The 13,651-nt window shown below is 39.0% G+C and overlaps 1 pseudogene across 1 annotated transcript; it reads right to left on the bottom strand.

The window, feature by feature from the left end:
- Nucleotides 1–687: 687 nt before the first annotated feature.
- Nucleotides 688–3,348, bottom strand: LOC306805838 (CARD- and ANK-domain containing inflammasome adapter protein-like; annotated as a pseudogene). Its single transcript has one exon. The product of its transcript is annotated as a CARD- and ANK-domain containing inflammasome adapter protein-like (transcript).
- Nucleotides 3,349–13,651: the final 10,303 nt, after the last annotated feature.

Raw genomic sequence — 13,651 nt, 5'->3', positions numbered from 1 at the left:
CCATGTTCCATTTCTCAAAATGTGATTGGGTGCTTGTGGTAACTTGGCTTGATCTGAAGGGAAGTGTAAGGGTTGACTATCATTATATAGGAAATAACCCCAGAGAACTTTCTGTTGACTCAGAAAGTGTTTCTGCTTATATTTGTGTTGTCATCTCAATATAAATATTTTGAACCAAGAAACGGTTGCAACCTTTTTATTCTACGTATTTTATCTTTGTGCTGGAATACATTTGAAAGTGAAATTGATAAATGGCAAATGCAATGGTTTTTGTTCACTCTGTTTAAAAATGCAAAATCTAGACAATGATATGACAAAAGATAGAAAGAAAAATAATTGATAATAATTGTTGTGGTCTCAGGAATACCTTGAAGAAATACAGACATCTTCCTATTCATAATAGATTTTTTTAAACTTGAATTTTTGATTGCAAACAATGCCTAACTAAGCTATCCATGCAGGCTAATATTCACAGATACATGAAAAGTTATTTTCTGTCTTTGTCTTGATTTATACTAGAAGAGTTTAAACACAATCTGTTTAAGGCATTTTAAGTAGGTCCCAAGTATGTGATTCATGAAAGAAGCAGAAGACTAATCAATACTTAAAAGTTTAACAGTGTCTTTGAGATCCTTTTTTCTCAAGATCACCTTTGCTATCTTAATTCTGCCAGCTCAAGCATAATTCTCAGTCATATTCCACATTAAGACTATCCAAATTACATTTCCTTTCATAGTGCAGTGGGATGCATCCATCCATGTCCTTAGCTCCATCTCTCTCTTTTTTAGCCAGCAGCATTTCCACGATGCTGAGGTGTCCTCTCAGAGCTGCAGCATGCAGGGGAACCTTCTCCTTGTCCTGTGCCTTGGGATCAGCTCTGGCCTTCAGGAGCATCTCTGCCAGTGTTTTGTGGCCCTGCTCAGCAGCCAAATGTGAAGGGGACTTTGCCTGCTTGTCCTGAGCATCAACATGAGCTTTGTGCTTCAGCAGCTGTTGGGCAACCTCAGTGTGACCTCTCAGGCTTGCCATGTGCAGGGGAGTAACAAAGTCCTTAGTGACAGTGTCACTTCTGGCCCCAGCATTGACCAAAAGGCCAATGGGTGCTCCTTTACTCTGGAGCACAGCAAGGTGGAGTGGGGTTTCCACAGCTCTGTTCCTGAGGTTTGTGTCCATCCCCTTGCTCAGGAGCAGAGCTGTGATGGAAGCAGCCCCAGCCTGCACTGCCAAGTGCAAAGCTGTGTCTGCAGGAGTCCTTATTCCCAAATTTGCTTATTTTTCCATTACAACTTTTGCTGACTCTGCTTTGCCCATCTCACAGCCCAGCAGCAAAGGAGTGTAATGCATTTTGTTGTGGGCATTGATATCTGTGCCTCTGTCAATTAAAGCTGCTACAACACTGTGCAGATTCTTCTGCACAGCTCTAAAAAGAGCTGACTCCATTATGTCAGCAGACAGATCTTTAGAATATTCCAGTAGTATTTTGAAGATGGATGAGTGGTTGCTGTTGAAGGCTCTTTCAACCATGTTGGAATCAACACTGTCTCCAGCTTCTAGAAGTACTTTTGCAGTGTTTTCACACCCCTGAGAAATAACTGAAAGCAGTCTGTCCTCTCTCATCCTTTCCTTTGGTGGAGGCACCAGCCTCTAAAAGCCTTTTGGCCAGGCTGCTCTCATCTCTAAGAGCTGCCAAGTGTAAAAAGTTGTGCTGATTGTTCCTTGCCTCTTCTTCCAGGAGCATCTTCAGTATGTGGCTGTGGTTATTCTCTGCAGCCCAGTGAAGTGCTGTCTTGCCTTCCATATCCAGAGTATGTATGGAGAAGCACCTGGACTGCACCTCCATGGCCTTTCTCAGCTGCAGGGCTGTTTTCCCTTTCCTGTCCTTCACACCTGTCCTTGCACCTTTGCTGAGCAAATATTTCATGATGGATAGATGGCCACGAGCAGCTGCAACATACAGAAGTGTTTCACTGGAAGGGTTTAGCACATTGAGATCATTATCCTTCAGTGTTTTCTCTTAGGAAAGGAGCCTTTAGCAGCTGCAGCAAAGAAGTTGACAGCAGCAGGATCTTTTCTAGGCTTTGTTGCCCTTGAAAGTGGAGTTACTTTTCCTTTCTTCTTAATATCCCATTTGTGCTTTTTTCCCCTCAGGTCTGTCTTTTTTCCCCTGGTGCTGTTCAGTGTTATTTTCAAACCAAACTTTATCTTTTCCAAGTAAATACCCAACCAACTGTCTTCTGGCATCTCCAATGCTTTCATTTACTTCACTGACGTATTTTCTTATCTTGCTGTAAAGTTTTGGCTCCACTTGCTTTAAACATGGATAAAAAAAGAGCCTGCAGGCTCATTCACCTTGAGAAATGAGTATGTCTAAAACCCAAGAGTTCTTTGCTGTGTGTGTCCTTTAGAAACTAAGGACCAGCTTTTTTTTCTGGGGTAAAAATACCATTTTCTATCAGCCGGTGCAGGAGCTGGTCTGGGTCATTTATGCCTTGTACAAATTCTTCTTTTTTAGTCCTTAAAACTTCAATTGCATGTGGATTTGTAAACAGGCTGCTTGAATGCATGATCATGTTGCTAATAAAAAGTGAATTGAGGTATTGTTTGACAGTAAATAGGAAACAGCAAAGCAAGCTCACATAATTTCAGTCTTTTCATAAAACTGTGAACCAACAACTATTGTATATCAGTAATAAATTTTTAAAGAAATCAAAACTCCCTCACCTTTGAGTCTCTTGTTGTTGGAAGTCCTTTGATCTTCTCTGTTCTTCCTTAGCAACAAGTACAGCTTGATAACAAAACAAAAGTCTGTGATATGGAAAGATATTTCCCTTGGAATGTTTCTTCCAGTTTTTTCATGCATAATTAGGGATTAAAAAAAATCCTTTTGTGAATCTGGTATTTGAATAGAAGATAGCTGTTAGTCGAGTTACTCTGTTCCTCTGGCCAAGCTGGTTCCTAAATGACCATTCAATTAAACATGACAAAAGAAAACTCACAGCATAGTTACTGTTGCCATGATCACACACCTTGTATGATCTGAAATGAAAGAGTGCACACTGCCAGCTATGCAGGTGAAAACCCTATAATGCAATGAAATAAAAGCATAAAGACCTAGATAAAAATAAACTGTATAAGCAGCTGGTTATAAAAGGTGATCCAGCCTTTCTAATATGAGCTGTAACTCCAGTCAGGGGTGTATTTAAGGCCATTTAGCTTGTCATTCCTGCTCTAACCCAGAGTCTGTCTGGAAGTTAATTCTTTTCCATGAGGTGGATCAAGGCATGTGATTCAGTGTGCAATATTTAAAGTATAATTAGAGCTTCAAATCTGTGTAGTCTTCCATATGGATGTAGGACCTTGGGATCTAGCTGTAATTAATTGAACTTATTGGTGTTTAAATTCCCTATGGAAGAGAAGGAAATAAAGTAGTAATTATCCACACGTTTTGAAACCAATTGAGAGGGAAATTGAGATTACAGAGTTTGGGAAAAGCTGGAACTAAAATAAGCTGAAAAGCTGAAAGCTTGACCTTATTTAAGCAAATGGGAAATTTTGCCATCAGTTTTTTAGTTCAGTGCCCTTTCTGCTGGGTCCTGCTCCTTTTGCATGTATTTTCTTTAATAGTATGTACAAGGTGACTGATAAAATTTTTAATTTTTTTGCTGTTGACTTATAAATTTATAAGCAAGATCGCAAAATTTATTGTATTAAAAAAAAAAGTTTTATTGAAGAAATAGCTGGGAAAGGCAAGACTTTTAATATATATTTTGAAAGCCAGCCAGTTACCAAGTCAGCAAATTTGACAGCCAATTTAAGAGCCCAGTAATTCCTCTGAAATGCAAAGAAGGGCATTACACCAAGAACAGCAAAACCTTTGTCATTTAGTTAATGATTGGTAACTCATAGCATGGAAAACTATGGTTTAATGTGGACTGAATGATGTTCCCAAATCTGCCACTGACTCAGTAAGCTGCAAATTACTGAGTCTTCAGATTTAACTTAACAAAGTCCTGAAGGTCTCTCTGTGCCTTGAGTAAATCAGTTTTTACTCAGTTTGGGGAAATGGGATCTTTGTGTTGTCATTATTATTCTTCCCATGCAAAACAGAACTGCCAATCCTTGATCACCTTCACAGGAAAGTTGTGAGCTATGGCAGTGGAAAATGGGGGTGCTGAGCAGAGTTATTATAGATGGCATGGGAATTTTTTGAATTCCTGGGAAAAATAAAAAAAAAAAGAAATGGTGATATTCTTTAAGTTTCCATTAGTATGGCAGTCATTTCCCAGTGTTGTGAATACAGGAATTTCCCTAGTAAGCAGGTCCTAGTAGAGATGGAAGGGTGCAGTTCTCCTCCCTGGCCTTGAGGAGGAACATTTGAACAATATTTGCAGGCAGCATCTCTTTTCAGAGCCACCTCACTTTATTTTGGAGAGTAGCAAGCAGCAAATTATGTGTTCTGAGATGCAAATCACAGTCCTCAAGATATAATTATGCTTTTTTTTTAAAAAAAAAAAAAAACAACTTCTCATTATAAATACTTATGAGGATATTCTGTCTTAAAGCAAGAATCAAATTTGCAAAGAAAATTTTGGAAGCTTGTTGTATAGATTAATTTTAAGAAATTATGCTTTAAAAGCCTTATTTTTTAATAATTATTTTAACCACTTTTAGAATTAAGCCTTTGATCCGCCAACAACTTCACAAAGAAATTCAGAATTGGCTATTTGAATTGTGCTTTTTTTGTTTATGTCTTTTTCACTTACTAACTCACTTTATTTGACATGTAAATGTTTAAGAGAAGGGAAAAATATTAAGGCTCAACACCTCTTCTCTTTTAATTAAGTGCATGAGACCACAGATGTGTCAGATCAGCAGTAAACTCCACATTAAAAATAAAATTGGCAGTATTTAATATTACTAGAGATCTAAGAAAAGAAGTAAATTGGAGAGAAGGAAGAGGTAAATCTTTGGGTTTCTTAGTTATCTTTTATATTTATTTGTTGTCAGAGGGCATGAGGTAATTCACAGACCATTTTTACTTCTGCTGGCTTCTTTAGCTCCACGTGTCCAAGGACTAGATTATAGGGCTACTTTTAAAGGGTATTTATTACATTATTTTAAAAAGAAAATTGTGAGCTTTACTAAATTTGTATATTTGAAGGGCAGGTGATGCCCTTGATAGGAAAGATATCAATTTTGGTGTCTGCTGAGTAAGTGTCTGTGCAGGGAACTGTTTCAATCTGGCTGTAGCTGGGACACTTGAGTCAGTTATTTCTGACATGCAATCTCAGTTTTGCTCCTAACTTGTGTCCTTGGGCAAATCCCTTAATCCCTGTTCCCTGTTTACACAAGCATTAAAAAAGGAAATTTTTTTTTCTACCTCACAGACACGTCCTAAGTGTTTATTACTGTTGGTGCAGTGCTTTGAAGTTATAGAGTGCTTTGAAGTTTTTGTCCTTTGAAGTATTGTTTTCTGACTTCTCAGCGATGAACATTTATTTCTTAAATTAACACATGCCCGTGTTCTCTAGCTGATTTTATGTTGCCATGTCATCATCAACTACACATTTAATTTTCTCTGTTTTAATTTCTGAAAGATGAAAGCGACCCAAAGTACACCTTGAGTGCGGTGGAAGGAGCCTGTGCGGGGCTGTGGCTGCGGGACTGAGGCTCCTGCAGAGGTCACCATTCCTCCACCGAGGCTCTTGCCGAGCTGCTGGGAACGTATCTCGCTGTGGAACAGCCAGCCTGTGAGAGATAATACAGCCAACACGATTGTCTAAACATCGTCAGGGGTGCAGAAATATCTCTGAGTGATCGAGAGATTTTCCTTAATAAACACGGCTCATGAATAGAGCTCTGTTTTGGATAACTAGAAAGCTGAGTGTGGCCGAGCTGGTTGAGGTGAGCTATATTTAGGCAGAGCTGGACTGGGAACCAGCAGTGCTGGAAGAGTTCATGGTGATGATTACAGTGAGCTTCACTTGTTAGAACATTGGGAAAGCTGAGCTGTCAGGATTTCTGCAAGAGGCAAAGTGCAGTGCTTGGTTTTGCCTAAAGATGAACTGCAGTAAATGAGGAAAGTCCAAAGGGGAGCTTTGATGCTGAGTGATGGATTTGTGCCAGTCATATTTCTATGGAGAGCAGGCTTGGGGCCTTTCTGGCTAGTGTTTAGATGGGAGCTGTTCCCTAGGGAAGTGCCATCCCCAGTGGCACAGGCACAACAGGGACCAGGGGCCTGAGCAGGACCTGCTGAGGGTGGGAGGACAAGCTGATTTGAGCAATCTGACAGTATTTTGTACCTGACTCAGGATCCCATCCCTTCCCATCCCATCCCTTCCCATCCCATCCCATCCCATCCCATCCCATCCCATCCCATCCCATCCCATCCCATCCCATCCCATCCCATCCCATCCCATCCCATCCCATCCCACACCTCTTGGTGGCACAGAGCCACCCCTGCAGAGCCTGTGACAGGCAGAATGCTCGAAAGAGAGACCTGCAGAAGCCACAGCTTCCCACATTTGTCCACTGCTTAGGGATGCTTTCAAAATACCAGCAATGCAGCAGCTGGTATAATACCCCAGGTATTTTATTCTATTTCCAAAACAAGCCACAGACTTATCTCAGCACTGTAGGGCTGTTTCCTCAGGCATAAACAAATGAAGGTCACGCTGAGCACTGCAGCCATGCAAGGCAAACTGTTCTTTTTCCCGAAGATTAACGAGTACTCCCATGGAGTTCCCGAGCTGGGGTAACTGTGAGTGGACAATGCACATCTGCAAAGTGCCACTGAGGGCTGTAAATGCCAGCAGAGCTGCATCCAGCTCCAGGAATGAGGCTTAAAAGGGAAGATTAGGATTGTTTTTTTCTTAATCATGCATTTATAAGTGAATTGAAGAAGAGTGAGCAAATTACTTAGGAACCATTTTTTGTGTCATTCAGACATTCATGTTTTGAATAATTAGATTTAAAGCATTTTTCCAAAGTTCTTCATGGCATTACTCGGCAGGTTGTTTTCTAAAAAGCTACATGGTGGAGGTTGAAGGAAAAAATAGTTGCTAGCTTAGCTTCACAGAGGTAACAAAAAGAAATGTTCTTGTTTCAGAACATAATAAATAAAAAAGAAATAGAAAAATGTTCTGATATGTTGAATGATATATTTATCCACTGGAACTTTCATAATGCAAAGTTTAAAAAAATTACAATTTTTATGTCTAATTGATGAATATTACTGGTTATTTTTTTCTACACATATTTATTCTGCAGATATATTTACTGTCACAAACTTAATTTAAATTTAAGAACTAATTGTATGCCAATCTGTTGACTGAACCTGAACACCAATTGGTTGAAAGCTGTATCAGTGTCATAATTTTATCTTATATATAATTGTAGAGCTTTAAATGTGTCATTTCAGACCAAGGCTAACAGAAAACAGCTATGGCAAAACACAAGCCCTCCTATCATTAGGATAAAATGCAAATGATGTAAAAGTATTGAGTTACTAAATGCTGAGGCAGCTTCAAGGATCAGCAAAACCAAATGGTGAGAGGCATGGGGTTTTTCTCCAAAATGAGCAGGTTTTTTTGCAATGTAAACCAAACAAGCCCTTGTGGTTTTGAGTCAGGAACATGCACTTTGTCAGTGAAATCTTAGTGAAGAAAATACTTTATAGAAGTTCTGTAACTGGTGAGGATAGTGAAGATCTTCCTCACAGCCCCAGCATTGCTCCCAGAAGGATTTGGTGTTGTCACTGCAACTCCCACAAGCCTTTTGGCCAAATTTACTTTGCAGAGGTAGAGCACTTTGTGAAAACTATTCTGAATTTATACCAGTACCAAGCAGCATTTTGTTCTTAGTCATCATAAAAATCTATCACCAGTACATCTGCATGGTTCTATCTAAATCCTTCTATCTATTGCTAGTCTTTAGACACTTGGAATTACTCAAGGGGTTACTTGTAACCACATTTTTTAAAAAAATGGTATTCTTTTCCTTCCTTCTGGGAAAAAATATATGGAAGCAATTGCTTGTTCATTTATTTATTTATTCCATTTGCCTTTATTATCATTTAGTTGTATTCCAACCTGATCAACTGGTTAAAATTATCTTGTATTTTTAGTTGCATTCAGTTTATGTTTGTTATACATCAAAACGAAGTTGAACTTTCCTGCTGTAGCAGGAAATCACAGGCCTGTAATTGTTTCTTTCTTATTAGAGTTTTAGTCTGTTCTCAGTTCTGTAATTCAGTATCTTTTCCTCAGTCTCACAGTGTTTCTCATTCAGAGGGACATAGAGTTGATTCTTTCATGTTATTTCCCCTTCCCAGCTCTGGCAGCTTCCCCTGTCCTCTGAATCCTCTGCCTTTAACTGTCTATTTTGGCTCCCCCAGAAAGTGTCTTCTTGTATGTCAGGGTCTGGATTCCTGCACCTCACCTCAGCTCCAGTTCAGCAGAGGATATGGTTACACATCCAGCTCCAGAGGGTGCCTCAGAGGAGTGGGAGTTTGACTCCCAGAAACATCAGTAGGACATCAGCAAGCTCTGTTTTTTTTCTGAATTCTGAATAAAGTTCTAGCACTGAGGACCTGATTGATTGGAGCACAGGCTCAGGACCTCAGCTCTCCTCCCCTCTGCTTGACTCCATGAGAAACACCCTTGTTGATTTGGAGAGCTCCCTAAATCACAAAGTCCTGACAACTCCTCCAGATTCATGGTGTTTGCTTTCCTTGGCACGTCCCAAAACACCCTTCTGTGTTGGGCTGCACCTGTGATATTCCAGCAGCTCCCTTTGTTCCCAAGCCATTATGTCTTCCTACTCAAATTTCCATTCAAAGAGTGATTCATGCAGCAGGGGAAAGGCATGACCTGGCTGCCCCCTCAGTTTCCATCACTGTGCAGATCATGTGCAGTCCCATCTGAACTGGAGCTTTCATTTCAAACTTCTCTATTCCCATGCCTGGGACTGTCTTTTATTCCTTACTCCTCTAGTCTGCACTGGGAGCAGAAAATTATTTGCTGCATAAAGAGGCTTTTGGAAAAAAACATCCTAGTTATGGTCACAGGAGTAATGCAAACACAGCAGCATGGATTTTCTATGGATTTTCTTTTCCCTAGGAATGTCTTTTCTCACAGCACACAGGGTTGGTACCTGTGCCACAGCTGCTCTGTGGACAAAGCACAAGTTTGACTCATTATTTCAGCATCCTTTTTATTTAATAAAAGCTTCCATAACTTGAATGGTTGGTTCTGATGTCCAGCTGGAGAGAACTGCACACCTCTACCAGCAGTGTCTTTACAGGCATCCTTCCTAAAGCTTTTGATGTCTTCCATTGTTCCTGCACTACTTTCTTTTTCATCCTTTGAATATTGCTACCTTATGCTTTTTTGAGTCTCTTCCACACTGTCACTCTAAACTCAACACACTCATTTGTAAATTCAGTTTGCTTTAATGTGCAGTTGAAGCATTCCCTGTTTGAGAAAGTTTTAGATGTTTGTTTTGGTTTGTGATTTTTACTTTTTTGGTTTTTGGTTTGTTTGTTTGTTTGTTTTTCCTCTCCCTGCCTAAATAGCAGTTCTGGGTTTGCAAGACTATGAGGTTTAAATTGAGTTCTCTGAGACTTGTGGGACTTCTGTCAGATGAAATGGTAGATGCTGAACAGCCTGTATACCCATTGGAATTTACCTGTAAATGTATTTATATATCATATGATTCCCAGTGAAGCAAAATCCTTGGCTGAATAATAGAACAGTAATATGCCCACTAGGGATTTTTGAAGACCCAGATTAAGGAAAGAATAGTGATATTTAATAGCTGGAATCAACCTTCTTTTTCCCTTGTGTCACAAGACATAGGGAAATCTCAGTTTCAATTAAAAGTTAATATTGCATCATCAAAATGGGATAAACGTGACATTAAGAAGTGAATAGAAGGGATATTGTAAAGACAGCTCAAGTACTTTTAGTGACTTCATGTTTAATTCAATAAACTATCTCTATTTAAACATTATCTGAAGCAGCCAGAGCTTAAAATAAAATTCAGAGCAAACCTGCTGGGAAGTGCACATGGCCATGGTTTGCTACAAATATTGGCAAATTGAACTTAATTGTGAGAGGTTACATCTCAAGTTTGCATTTTCCACTTTGGTTTGTTTTCTGTATTACTTTGGTTTTGAGTCTTTCAAATTAAAAACATCTTTTGTGCTCCCTAGGTTTGGTTTTGTTAGTTTATTTTACAACAGGTTGCATCAGTGTCATCTAGATGTGACTTCCAGTTTTGCTTGAATTGACACCAAAACTTCTGGGATGGTGGTTTGTTCCCCCCTCCCCTCTTTTACTCACTGGCATAATTTCCATCCAGCAAAGCTTTTCAAAAATAAAGAAGGAAAAGGCCTTCCTGTACAAGCTACCTGTGAATCTTATCCAAATCTGAAAATGTAAAAGCTTGGCAGGCAATCCCAGCATATGCCACTTAGTGACTTCCTTATTTTATGTTCTCATTGCACGTACAGAAAATGAATCTGCAAATCAGAGTAATTTCCATTCATTTTCAAATACAAATTTGTAAATGGTAAATTTCCTATCTGTGTGTAACGCCCACATTTTAAATCAAAAAGTCTTGAATGCTGACAGCATTAGTCATAGGAAATCCTGTATGAACATCCAGCACTTGAGTTGGACATTCCCCTGGATCACACCATAGAAGGAGTTTGCAGGAAGACATCCTGTTACTCTCAAATCCTGTGTTGATTTTAACCCTTTACCTGCCATTGACTCTGGAATGACAGTGTTGTTTTTTTTTTTTTTTTTCTTAGAGGCCATTTACCATTTTCTTATGATCAAAATGGTATTGAAATCCAATATATTTCAGTGCTAAAACTGTGTATTTTAATAATACACCAGAGGTGCACTTTGACACCCTCCCTTATGAGCACAGTCTTCAGTGTATGCTCTAATATGAATAAAAAAGCCCATTTGGAATATTATACAGTGATATTAATATTAATGTATTAAGTATCAGCATGAAACAAAGTGCACAGGTCAGTAAAAATGGAAAGCTAAAAAAGCCAACATAACTTTGTACATTAACCCATAACATGGCCAATGCAACACCAGTAACAAACCCAGCTGTGTTGCACAGGATCATTTTCACATTACATGGCTGAACCAACTGTGACAATTTCTTTGCCTTTATTTAAAAGGAACCATCTCTCAATGGGCATACTGTATCTTTAAAAATAATAAAAAAAAATGTTCTGCTTATCATTTTCATCTAGTGGGAAAATCCCACACATGTTGAGTTATTGTGGAACAGCTGGCTTAAATTAAAGCTTTGGACTTAAGGAAGGAATCTTAGAACATAAAGTATCAAATAATAGCTAAATTCTAGATTAAGATGAAGCTTTTAACATCAGGCATGGCAAGCAGATATAAGCAAATGGACTTGAAGAATCTTAGGTTTTTTGTAATGTGGTGAATCTTAATAGTCCAGTTTTAGATATAGAACCAGCAGTGTTTAAACATAGTTTAATCTAGTTTGATAAATAAATCAAAATTCATTTTAATATATTGTCATTCATATGGAACAGACTTTGGACTATGAAATACTGATGGATATGCACAAAATAAATAGAAAGCCATTAAAAATTCCCAGTAATTGAGAGCTCTGCTTTTATTCTGACTCTTCTCATGAATTTGAAGAGCCTTTCATAGATTTTTTGGAGCATCATCATTTAATGATCATTTTTACTTGTAAGGCAAAAGTGGTAATTTTTATTACATGGAGACTGTTTGTTTTGAACCTGTACTTATAAAACTTTTCTTTTTGAACTCATAGACTCATGGAGTCATTTAAATCAGAGAGTAAATCTCTGTGAAGTCTCTATCATTTTGAAGATCCAAACAGATTCAGGATTTAGACCAAGACATAGTTGTTTGGTCTGGGGCTTTTCAGCTTTGTTTTTTAAGCCAAGACCTGGCCTGCCTGGAAAGAAGAGAATTAAGCTTGGTATTTCTACACTGCAGATCTCAATCAGCAGTTATGGAAAACTGTGTGTGCAATATAAAGGAGCTCCTCATGTACAGCTGGAGCTGGAATTGGAACTCCAATTCATCACTGATTGTGCTCTTGGCTGGTGTGGTATCAGCTGAACCCCAGAAACATGGAGGAATCTGGGTTTATTATTGTATGCTGATGGCGAGGTCTTGCTTGTTCCTGTTTCTGTACAGTTGTAAAGACAAGGAGTTTTATTTCTTCTTAATTGCCTTAGATCACGACTGCCAGCAGAGGAGTGAGAGTCCTGGAGAGGCAGGAAAGGGTGAGATGGTTGGCAGTGCTTTCCTGGCTTGATGGGGCTGTGCTCCTGTGCTGGGATGGGCAGAGTGTTAAAATGGATAATGGCAGCTTTTCTTTCTTCTTAGATTGGGCTGTGCAAGTGTCAAAACACGTAGAACTGAATTCCAAGAGGGAGCACCATTAGAAAGGCTACAGAAAATCAGGTGGCACTGAGCTGCTAGTGTTCCTCATTTGCAACAGGTTTGAGAATTGGGCTGTTTCCAACAAAAAAAAAAAAAAAAAAAAAAAAAAAAAAAAAAAAAAAAAAAAAAAAAAGGAGGAACTTCAGAAGGTATTTCTTTCCCTGAGCTCATTATTTTGTTGCTTTTGTCCCTATGCTGTCATTGTTACCTTTAGAGTTTGTTTGGAACCCCAGCTGGCTTTGCCAGTAGCAAAAAGGAGTTGTAGATCCTGAATGTGAGAGTTTTTCATGGTCGCCACATTCAAGCCACAGCAACAACCATTAACATTTAGTTCAAATCCAAGCCTTTCTCATCTTGCCAGCCTGGCATTTCCTGTGCAGTGGAAAACACAGGAGCAGTTTCTGCACGTGAGGATGATAATGCAGCAAACGGAGGGGGCCAAGGAAATAGCTTCAAATTAATTGTGGGTGTGGTAGTGTACTTTGTAAGTAAATTCAAAACAGGCATGGAAGCCAGTATCAGGAACATGTGCAAGAAATTCCATTTATAAGACTTGGAATAATAACCTCATTGCCCTCTTAAATAATTTTAAACATATATGCATAAAGTTAGTCATCTAACAAAAACAGTTTCATAAGCAGGTACAGTAATGTCTCACAGTTCTCGTTCAAGTTAATGGCTGCATGAAAAATGTTCCCTGGGAAAGTCAAACCATGTTTTATAGGTTTGTCCATATGGGAAGCTGAGCTTGTTTAACCAAAAGTGTGAATTCAAATTAAGTTAGTAAAACTGGTGCAAAATCTGTCTGGGCATTTTTGTACTGCAAGTCCCATTGAGAAGAATGAATTAAGGAGTTCTGGCTCGATCTGTGGCAATCTGGATATTGCTGTGAGCATTTCTTTCAGGAGATGCCACATCCTCACTCCCTGTACCTGCATTTCTGTTCCATCTAGAGCAACTTGAGGCCACACTTGGACCAGTTTGAAACCATTCCTTTGAAAGAGATGGAGCTGTGTAACTTTCTTACAAAATGAACATTTAGTCTGAGACTAAGATAAGAAAAAACTCGGCTCCTGCTACAAAGTTTTTTGCCCTTGCCCTTCCTTCCTTCCTTCCTTCCTTCCTTCCTTCCTTCCTTCCTTCCTTCCTTCCTTCCTTCCTTCCTTCCTTCC

The sequence above is a fragment of the Erithacus rubecula genome (assembly GCF_903797595.1).
Source record: "Erithacus rubecula genome assembly, chromosome: 10".
Classification (NCBI taxonomy): Eukaryota; Metazoa; Chordata; class Aves; order Passeriformes; family Muscicapidae; genus Erithacus; species Erithacus rubecula.
This window is presented reverse-complemented; position numbering and strand designations above follow the sequence as displayed.